Below are 10,331 nucleotides of genomic sequence, written 5' to 3'. Positions count from 1 at the left end.
AGCCTTAATATAATCACATATGCAAAGACCTTTTTTTCAAATAAGGTTACATATACAGATATGAGGAGGCAAAACTTGACATTTATTTTGGGAGACCACTCGGCCCACTATAGGTGGTATAGCTCTTACCTGAGCTTCAGGGGAACTTGAGTGAGGGTGGATCTGGAGAGTATTGTGTATGAGGGAGAGACAAGGTTAGATAGGGAGGAGAGTGCATATGGCAGGTACTGCTGGAATCAGCGTTTGCATACCATCTCATTTCTCTTTTCAAGGAGGATGTTAGAGCAGAAAGTTATGTTTAGTTCTTTGGCAGTAACAAGTAATTCCAATATCTCAAGGACTGGATTGGAGGCATGACTCAGTGGTAGAATACCAGTCTGGCAAGCATTTTGACTATACTCTGTGCTTTATCCTACACTTTTTTAGGGTCTCCCTTTTCTCATAATCTGCCTCTGGGCATGTGGAAGGGATCAGGTGAATCACCCAGTTAAAGTTTCATGCCGTCACCCCACGTAGCAGCTTATTTGGGCTGTGATTTCCAAACAGAATCTAAATGGGGTGTTTAAAACATGGTTAATTTCACAATATCTCCAAGAGGAAGAGTTTGCTCCTTTCTCTGCTTGCAGAAGCTCTGCAAAATGGTTAGGGTCATTCTTTAGTTGCTAGGAACCAGCTAAGGCAGAAGAGGCTCTAGAAAGTGAGTAGTTGAGCTTCCTGTAGATTTAGGGGTCCATGATGACAGCAGGGTTCTGTGAACTCCCTAAGTTATAAGAAAAATTATATGAGAGTTATGTGTTTGGTGTCTGTGTATTTTCTTTAGCCCGGAACCATAGTTTAGTTTCTATATCTGATTCTCAAAGGATTTGTGAACCCAAGGGGATGAAGCACCATGAAATCTAATCTAATCCTATTGTTTTACTGGTAATATAAGAAATAAGTTCTAGTTTTCTTGTACCAATAGACTGCCGCATTATTTTTTTAGTATGTCACCGATGAACGTTACCCACAGCTTTTCTCCCATTCCTTGGTTTTTGTTTTTGTTTTTGTCTTTCAGGGAGCTAATTTGTTTAATTCTAGGACCTATACTGGGAGAAGGAAGGATGGCTTGGAAAGTTTCATTGATTTTTACAGTCACAAGGGTATCATTTGGTGCATTCCTGCCCCAGCAATTATTACCCTTTGAGAGCCGGCAGAGCTGCCTCCTGCCTTTTCTTTGGTCTCCACAGGGACTCATTACGTTCTTAACAGCCAAGTATGAAAACTTACAGTGCTGGCTTACCAGAAAGGTTTGCTTCTGGAATTTCACAGACAGCGCTGCTCTGCCTTGCAATGAAATTTACATCTCATGTAGCAGAATAGGGAATGACTATGGCAGATGACGGTAACGGGACTGCATCAATATTACATGTTGACTAGGCAGAGAACCAATAGATTTTAATAGGACAGCCTTATTTCTTCTCTCTTTCTTCTTTAAAGCTGAATAGATTCCATGATATTACCTTTGCACAGATGAGAAAACAGAGGCTAAGGATTTTATTGTCCTCCAGAGCTGAAGTGTGAGTGTGTGTGTTAGGCCTGGGCACTGTCCCACAACTTTTTTTTTTTTTTTTGCTAAAGTCTCCTGCTTTATTACTTGAGTCACAACTCAACTTCCTGCTTTTTGGTGGTTAGCTTGGAGATAAAAGTCTCATCACCTTTCTTGCCTCTGCTGTTCTGGCTGTGATCTGAGATCTCAGCCTCCCCAGCAGCTGGGATTCTTAACAGGGGCCTTTGTCAACAGACAAAATGGGACACAAGATTATTTTCCAGGAGTCTAATTTTGATGTTCCCCTTGGTGTTCTCTGTCTGAAAAGTTTAAAATCTTTTCAACAACAGAGTTCCAGAATCCTTAGGTTGCACAGATGGAAAAAAAAAACGGAGCTGAGAGTTGATCACATGCAGACAAAAATAAATCAATAATTGAGAGTGCATTTGTCCCTTTTTAAGAAATCAACCCCAGTTGCAGTTGGAACTTCTTGCCAGTATTTCCTCAACAAATGGCGATTCAATGTAACTCATTTTTCTTGACATTATGCAAATGAAAGCAACAAGACTGAGAGGCTTTCTGTCCCAGGAGCAGGAAATGAAGCTTGTCTGGGCCTCAAGTTCCCTGAGACGCGCTGTAGTGTCAGAGATGAGTTTTGGAAAAACCAGTCCTTTGTTCATTTCTGTTTCAGGCATGAGCTTCTCTGCTCAGCCATGCCTAGAGGGGGTTTGGCCCCACATTCAAACCCTCAGGATCAACCCTAAGAGAATCTTAGCAGGTCCCCTATGCCCTGCTTTCTGCAGAGCTCTGACTGTCAGGAATCCCTGCCTGCCATTGGTGTTCTGGGCCACTGGTCCCTCCCACAAATAAAAAAGAACCACAGTCACGGTGGAGCTAATAATGCTTGGAAGCAGACAACCCCCAAAACTGATCATAACTGTTAGACTTTACCGAATTTTATTTTTAAATCTTTTCCCTCCCAGGAAGACGTCATTCTGTCCCTCAGGGCCCTGAATCTCTTTAACATGAAGGACAAGCCTAGTGTTGATCTCTTACTTGCAAACTCCCCATGTCCCAGTTTCTTCCATTGAGACATAATAGTATCTCTTAAGAGGGGCCGGTGACAAGACACTTCGGAAATGGAGTCATTTATTCTTCTATAAGAACGCTATTATTTCCTATTAAGGCAGACCGCTGGGGGTAGAGGGAGAAACTGAGGCCTGCGGGAAGGCAGTGGACTGAGCTTTGTGACGGAGCTGGTATGCTCTGGACTCTTCAAAATTTTTCTAGATTTCTTTCCACTCTCCAGTCTTCTCTCAAGCCTGGCCTGCAAATGATACTATAGGTTAATTTTCGGCCCAAGGAAAAATGGGAAGAACTCAGCAGTATGGATCCAGGGTTCTGAAGAACTTCTCAAGGGCGTCCAAACACTGTCACACACAGGAGGAGGGAGGAGGGGTTCCCCCACTGACTTCCTGCAGTTAGGGTGCTCATTGTCCTTTGACCTCTCAATCTTCTGGACATAGGCTAAACCCAGTACCCGGAGACTCTAACCTGCCTCTCCCTTTCCTTTCCCTGCCCCTGTGTGAGGTGCAAGGGGGGGGGGTAGTGATAAAGGAGCCACCCGCCCAGCCCAGTCCCAGCCCAGTCCCCAGGAACCTGGGCCCAGGCAGGAGGGTAAACTGGAAACTGAAAACTCCTAACTCCAGGCCCGGGAGGGCGGCTCCGGGCCCCAGGAGGAAATTCCGGGGCTTTTTTTTTAATCGAATGTGTCCAAAGAAAGGTGGGGGGCTCGGGGTGAGGACGTTCGGTGGTGGTGTGGGTCAGGAGAGCCTGGGAGCCGGGCCCGTGTTTGGCTGGGTGCGTGACTCACCCCCCTCGCCCGCCCGCACCCCGGGAGCCGCGGGGCGGAGGTGGGGCGCGCGCCCGCCGCAGCCCCGGGGCGCACGGCCGCCCGCGCGCACTCCTCCGCCCGCGCCCCGGCCCGGTCGTTTATTTACGGTGCGTTATCAGGGGTGGAGCTGGGCGGCGATAAAGTTTATGAAAAGAGGAGGCGTCTCCGGCGGCCGGCCGCCCGGCGCGGCGTTCCCACACTGATTAGGATCGGCCGGGCTTTGGAGGAGGCAGTTAGGGATCTGGGTGCCCGGAGCCGGCTTCCCTTCCTGCCCCGCCCGCCCGCCAGGCCGCCCGCGAGGGAGGAGGTCAGGGCTGCGGCCGCGTGGGAGGGCGGGGGGCGGGGGCGGGGAGGGGGAGGAGGGAGAGACCAGCGGAGGGGTGGGGACAGACAGGGGGGAGGGGGAGGCTAGAGGAGGGGTGGAGGGAGAGACTAGGGGAGGGGTGTGGATAGAGGGGGGAGGGTGGGGGAGGGGAGGGAAGGAGGAGGAGGGGTAGAGGGGAAGGCTGGGCAGGGCAGGGGAGGGGAGGGGGTAGTGAAAGATATTGCAGGGCCCAGTGGGGCTCAATCTCCCAGTGCAGAGCTGGTAGATGAAGTTTTTTCCTGAATCTGAGGCATTCCTTACTAGTCTCTTTTTTTTTCTGTTTTCTTTCTTGTCTTCCTCTCTCCTTCCCTCTTTTCTTTTCTCTTCTCCTCTCCTCTCCTCTCTGTCCTCCGCTCCCCTCCCCTCCCCTCCCCTCCCCTCCCCTTCTCTCTCTCTCTCTCTCTCTCTCTCTCTCTCTCTCTCTCTCTCTCTCTCTCTCTCTCTCTCTCTCTCTCTCTCTCTCTCTCTCCCTCTCCCTCTCTCCCTCTCTCCCTCTCTCCCTCTCTCCCTCTCTCCTTAAACTTGCCTAGATGTTGTCTCCTAGCGTTATTTGCTCTAGGATGGCACTCTACAGCTTGAGCCACAGCTCCACTTCCATTTGTTGAGTTCTTGGTTAATTGAGATAAGCATTATCTTGTCCTTGAGTGCCTGGCCTGGATTCAAACTGAGGTCCTTAGATCTCAGCCTCCTGAGTAGCTAGAATAACAGGCACAAGATGCCCAACGCTAGACTGTTCCACCTAATTTGCAATTGTACTGAACTCATCCCCACCTCACCCTGTTCCCCTTCAGACAATGCTTTGTTCACCCCCTTTGGGTGACTGAGTCCCTACCTTGGGGACACCTCTAAGCTCTGCAGAGAGACAGAGACAGAGAGACAAACAGAGACAGTGAGAAACAGATTCAGAAATGAATAATCTTGACCTTGGCAGTCAGCCACTATGAGGTTGGAGTCAAGAGCTGGATCAGCCTAAGGGTATAAGTGGCCAGAGCAGGCAATGAGGCAGGTTTTTATTTAGGGACACGGATGCCTTTAATCTTGACAGTGACCTTAGAGAGGTGCCATTATCAGAACATTTTACAGATGGTAAAACTGAGCCTAGACTGTAAGTGACTCACTTAAGGTGACTCAGAAAGGCACTTGCGAAACCAAGATTTGAACTTAGGGACTGAGGATGGAACTCATGGATAGAGCATCTGCCCTACCATGTCCAATGACCTGGGTCCCATCTCCAGTTCTGGACACACAAAATCAGGGAATTCAAACTGCTGGCAACAGAGCCTGGTTGCCTAACCTCTGGGACATTGCCTTAACTCTAGGACAGATGGTGGCACTGCAGTAGATGGGACAACTCAGCCTGCCTGGGCAAGGCAGGAGGGGCTTCCCAGGAAAGTGTCCGGGGGCTGGATGCCAAAGAGAAGATATTTACTAGACTGGTACCCAGGGTGGCAATACTTTTTAAATTCTTGAATGTATGTATTTACACTGGTAGTGGGCCTTGAGCTCAGAACCTAGGCACTGACCCTTAGCTTTTTCACTCAAGGCTGAGGCTCTACCACTTTGAACCACACCTCCACTTCCAGCTTTTTCCTGGTTAATTGGAGATAGGAGTCTCATAGACTTTTCTGCCTCAGCTCGCTTTGAACCATGATTCCCAGATTTCAGCCTCCTCAGCTAGATGTGCAGATGTGAATTGCCAGCAAAAAGGTGGCCATTTAGGGCCAGGAGTTTGGCCTAGTGGTAGAGTGCTTGCCTTGCATGCACAAAAACCTGGGTTCGATTCCTTGGTACCACATACATAGGAAAAAGCCAGAAGTGGTGCTGAGGTTCGAGTGGTAGACCTCTAGCCTTGAGAAAGTCCCCAGATAGTGCTAGGGCCCTGAGCTCAAGCCCAGGACTTGCAAAAAAAAAAAAAAAAAAGGCCATTTTAAAGAGAAAAATGTGCATAGTCCTGTCTTTTCATCTCCCATTTTCCTAAGGAATGAGAGGTCCAAAGAGCAGGGCCTTTATTCTGTGAAAATGGGATTGCATTCAAAGGCTACTTCTGTGATCTGGAAGGCTCTGCCTGCGTCTACTAAAACCCCACCAATGTACAGGTGCCAAACAACCTTGCCATCTTCTCCTGAAAACATTCCTGGGCTTCCAGTCTCACTGCCTTGGATAGAAATCAGTCCTTCCTCTCACCTGCCCTGCACCTGTCTAGCTGCATAAGAGCCCTTGGGGTTGGCTCTGCCTGTCTTAAGTACTAGACTGTGAGTTCCAGATCCTTGCTGCAGGCCTTCCTTTCTTACTTGCTTTTGCCCAGGACCTAGTTTTTGATACCTTACACCAGGATTATGCTTGGTAACTGCATTGGGTGATGACAGGAAACCAAGGTCAACTTCGGGTCTCCCAGGTGCTGTATTTACCCCTTGGATTTCATAATCAGGCAGACTAAAAATGGAGATATGACCCCACCAGAGAAGGCCTGGACCACTCAGCCAAGAGAACACAAAAACCTGAACATACTTCATAACTGCAGTGGCTGAGATTGAGTAACCCAAACTGCTGGCCATTAAAATCCCTGTAGCTAGTAATGGGATTAGTCCTGTGACCTGAGCCTAGCGACCAGTCAACAAACGGAAGTCGTGTTGCCCCAGTTATGTGAGAGAGGGTAATGAGCACTGAGAGCCAGGCAGGTCGTTGCATAATCGGGTTGAATTCAGAGGGGAATTCCATGGGGCCAAAAGCATGTGGACATTTGACACCTTAGGGTATAACAGCTCTGAGCACCTGCCAGTGCCATTGTTCACTGGGTCAGGGCTGTGTCTTTTTCCTTGTTGAATTATTGGGTTTGGGTGTGTGTCTTCTTCTTGTTGTTTGTTGCTTGTTTTTTTGTCAGTCGTGGGGACTTGAACTTTGGGCCTGGGTGCTATCCCTGAGTTCTTCAGCTCAAGGCAACTGCCTTGTCCCTTGAGCCACAGCAACACTTCCGGTTTTTCTGGTGGTTAATTGGAGATAAAAGTCTCACGGACTTAAGTGCCTGGGGTGACTTTGAACCGCGATCCTCAGATCTCAGTCTCCGAGTAGCTAGGATTACAGGTGTGAGCCACAGCACCCGGCGTTTGTTTTGTTTTGTTGAGGTTTCTTCAGAAGCCGAAGAATTATGGAAAAGTAATGTATGCACATTTTTAAACTTAGGATTCATTCTGTCTCCAGCCACAGACTTTTTTGTTTATCATCTTCCTCAGATGCCATCACTAAGGATTTGTTTTCCCAGAGATGCTATGCTCTCAAATATTACCTAGACAAGAGTCCTGGCACAGATCGTAGAGGAAGGAGGCAAAGAGGCATGGCTGATTACATCCTGGACAGATACTGTAAGACTCATTTGAGTGTCCATAAACTGTCAAGATGATCCGTAAGGGATATAACTGGTAGAAATCGGTTATTTGTTGGAGGGAGGCTCATTAAGATATTTACAAATGTCCTGTGGTCATCTGTTATACCCTGATGGGAAGAGAAGACACAGAGATGAATAAGGTGAACTTCTAGTCAAGTAAGAGGACCAAAGTGCGTGTGCACACGCACACTCACGCACACACACACACACACACACACACACACACACACACACACGATAAAGGGAGCTTTCAGGCCAGTTCATGCAACTCAGATCAATCAGTCCAAAGAAGGAACACATAAGAGGTGACAATTATTGAAGTACTTGGCAAAGTAAGTTGAGTTCCCCTAGGTCTCACTGCTCAAGGACCCCAGGAGCTTCTTAGTAGCATAAGACTCACAGATGTGTATGGCAAAGTCTTTCCAGTCCTTTGTCCTGGGCCTGCTTCTCAGTCTACTCCCACTGGCCTGTCCAACTACTAGGGAATTTGGAAAGCTCTGGGGAATCTGGAAGAATACACATTCTTTACCATACATCCTACCATGGACCTTCTAGCAAGCAGCACATCTACACTGGCTCCCTAGTTTCCCTTTAATAATGCCCATCGCAGTTTTCCTCTCCAGTCTCATTTGTGTGCCTTGGCAGGACCCAGACAGGAATGCAAAGCATGTTGGGCCAAAGGGTACTGAGAATTAGTTGTTTTTCTCCTCCAGTGAACAGGATGGTCTTACCAGAGCAACCTGGGCTTCTCACAGAACAGGCTGCCTCCCAGGAGACTGAGGGCCTCCTGCAGCTGTCAGACACACTCAAACATGTCAGACCTTGGTTCAGGGTCAGCCCAGGACCTTACCTCCAGCTAATAATAGCCAGCCAGGGTTCATTTGTCTTGACCAAAGATTCTATCACTTGTTCAATAAGGAAGACCAAAAGGGCAGCTCTGGATGCAAATTATAGCAGGAAAGGTTTTCAGGGAGGGAAAAGGATGGATTAGGAAGAGACCAATGCCAGTTACAGTGTCTCCCTAAGAAACCTATATAGCCTTAAAATCATAGTCCTGCTTTCTGTCTTTGCTTTTTTCCTTCCTTCCTTCTTTCCTTCCTCTCTTTCTGTCTTTCTTTCTCTCTTTCTATTTCTTTCCCTTCTTCTCTCTTCCTTCCTTTCTCCCTCTGTTCCTTTTCTTTTGTCTTTTTTCTTCTCCTTCCTTCCCTCCTTCCTTAGCTCTCTTTTCCCCCCTTATTTTCCTCCCCTCCCCCCCACTTCCTTTCCTTTCATTTCTCTCTTCCTTGACTTCATTCCTGCTTTCTCAGCCAGTGATATTCCTGAGGTATACTGAAGTACCCAGCTTTAAGATCAAATACCAGTGGTCTTTTCTATAATTCAAGTTGTAATTTTTCCATGAAAATATTTTCCATACATTTTTCTTCAGTCTTAACCCTTTATACCTGCAGGCAATGAAACTAATGAACAAGTAGTCAAGTAGTAAACAGATATGAATGAGAAAGCTTGGAAACCACAGACCATGCTGAATTTGTTGCTTTTTTTTTTTTTTTTAAAGAACATGTGTGTTTGTGGTTTTATACTGCCTGCCCATAATGTGGCCATATTTTCTGCTATTAAAATGGTTCTTAGTTCACAAGAGGGAATGAAACACACCATTATTCCCAAGTGTTCCCAGAAGAGCCTGATATCTCAGGAAGCACAGAGTAACTTTTAGTTCTCTGTCACCTGAGAACACTTGAGAACTGCTATTGTAACCTCTGGGGAATTAGTTTCCTTCCCTTCCCCTCTTTCTGTTCTTTACACCATGGCCTGGGCTGACTCCCCACCTCTGCCAGGCTAAAGATAAACTCTCCATCTGGGATATCACCTACAGGCTAAATTTATTCTCAGGGGTGAGTTGGGGCTACTCTGATCAGTGATTCCAGGCAAGCATTTGAGCACTTCCCTCCCTCCTTCCCACCCTCCCTCCCTCCCCCCCCCTTCTCCCTGAGCTTTGAGAAGTCCCTAGAAGGGGAAAGAGCTTGGGGAGGGGGTGGGGATCTTAGGAGGGTGTGTCTGGGAAAGAGACAGACAGTGACAGGAGCTGTGAAAGGACTTCAGAGACAGGGACACACCTATGACACCCAGAGACTCCAGCTTAGCTGAGAAGAGTTGACTGCAAGAGTTGACTGCTCTCAGCAAAGATTCCTTTTCTGTCATTTGTAATGTGACTGTAACACTAGCCCCGAGGGGAAAACTCGGTCCTAATCAGGCCTGCAGAAGTCAGTGGACTTGATGTACAGAATGGGGTATTTAAATTTATGATGTGGCTAGGGGTTACATGAGAGACTAATAAAAGAACTTCATAAAATGTGGCTTGCAGAGATGAGGTTGCAGCCTCTGCCAGAGGGTCAGCCCTGCTCAGAAGTGGTTTCAGAGCAGGGCTGACGTCTAGCTGGTATGCACTATTGTGGCTACTCTGGTTCGTAAACTATTATATCACTTTTCTACCCATTGTGAGTGGCTGCTTCTCTGAGCATTCCAACCCCTGCTCTGCTGCTTAGCACCTTGCCCCTAGGACTGGCCCATGGTCTGAGAAGCAAAAGCCTGGAAGCTTGCTTTCTGTCATATCTCTAGTGTTAGATCACTCTTGGGTGCCCTTTCAGTAGCATTTGACAATACCCTAATATCACTCATCTTAGCTCAGGTGCTGGTGGCCTGTATCTTGCTACTTAAGAGACTGAGGTCTGAGGATCACCATTTGAAGCCAGCCTACGCGGAAGAATCTGAGAGATTCTTACCTCCAAAAAACCAGCAAAAGTCTGGATGGAGGTGTGGCTCAAGTTGTAGAGTGCCAGCCTTGAGCAAAATTGCTAAGGGAGACAGCAAGGTCCTAAGATCAAGTTCAGGTATTGGCCTAAATAAATAAACCAGTCAATCAATCAATCAGTATAAATATCAGTCAATAAATATCACTGCAGCATATTTACATGGGGAAACTTCCAGATTCCTATGGAACAGATCAAGGTTAACGATCCCACAATGCCCATGGGAAGAATGCCATAAAGACGCCCCTACATTTCCCCTTTGACTCATACTTGGCAGACTCAAAGGAGATCTTTAGTAGGTTCATCAATAACTTCAGAATAGAAGACTATTTTGGAAGCGTTATTTGCATAAGCTTGCC

The 10,331-nt window shown here is 47.3% G+C and overlaps 1 long non-coding RNA gene across 3 annotated transcripts in view; it reads left to right on the top strand.

Annotated features, from left to right (window-relative positions):
• Positions 1 to 3,518: 3,518 nt before the first annotated feature.
• The window catches only part of LOC150069141 (uncharacterized), a 53,114-nt gene continuing 46,301 nt past the window's right edge, over positions 3,519 to 10,331 (top strand). For all 3 annotated transcript variants that reach the window (XR_016535275.1, XR_016535274.1, XR_016535276.1), the window contains exon 1: positions 3,519 to 3,726. This is a non-coding gene — a long non-coding RNA (uncharacterized LOC150069141). The remainder of the gene's footprint in view (positions 3,727 to 10,331) is intronic.

The sequence above is a fragment of the Megascapheus bottae genome, chromosome 1, assembly GCF_031878675.1.
Source record: "Megascapheus bottae isolate mThoBot1 chromosome 1, mThoBot2.hap1, whole genome shotgun sequence".
Lineage (NCBI taxonomy): Eukaryota > Metazoa > Chordata > Mammalia > Rodentia > Geomyidae > Megascapheus > Megascapheus bottae.
Note: the sequence above shows the minus strand (reverse complement) of the source record. Positions and strands in the feature narration are given on the sequence as shown.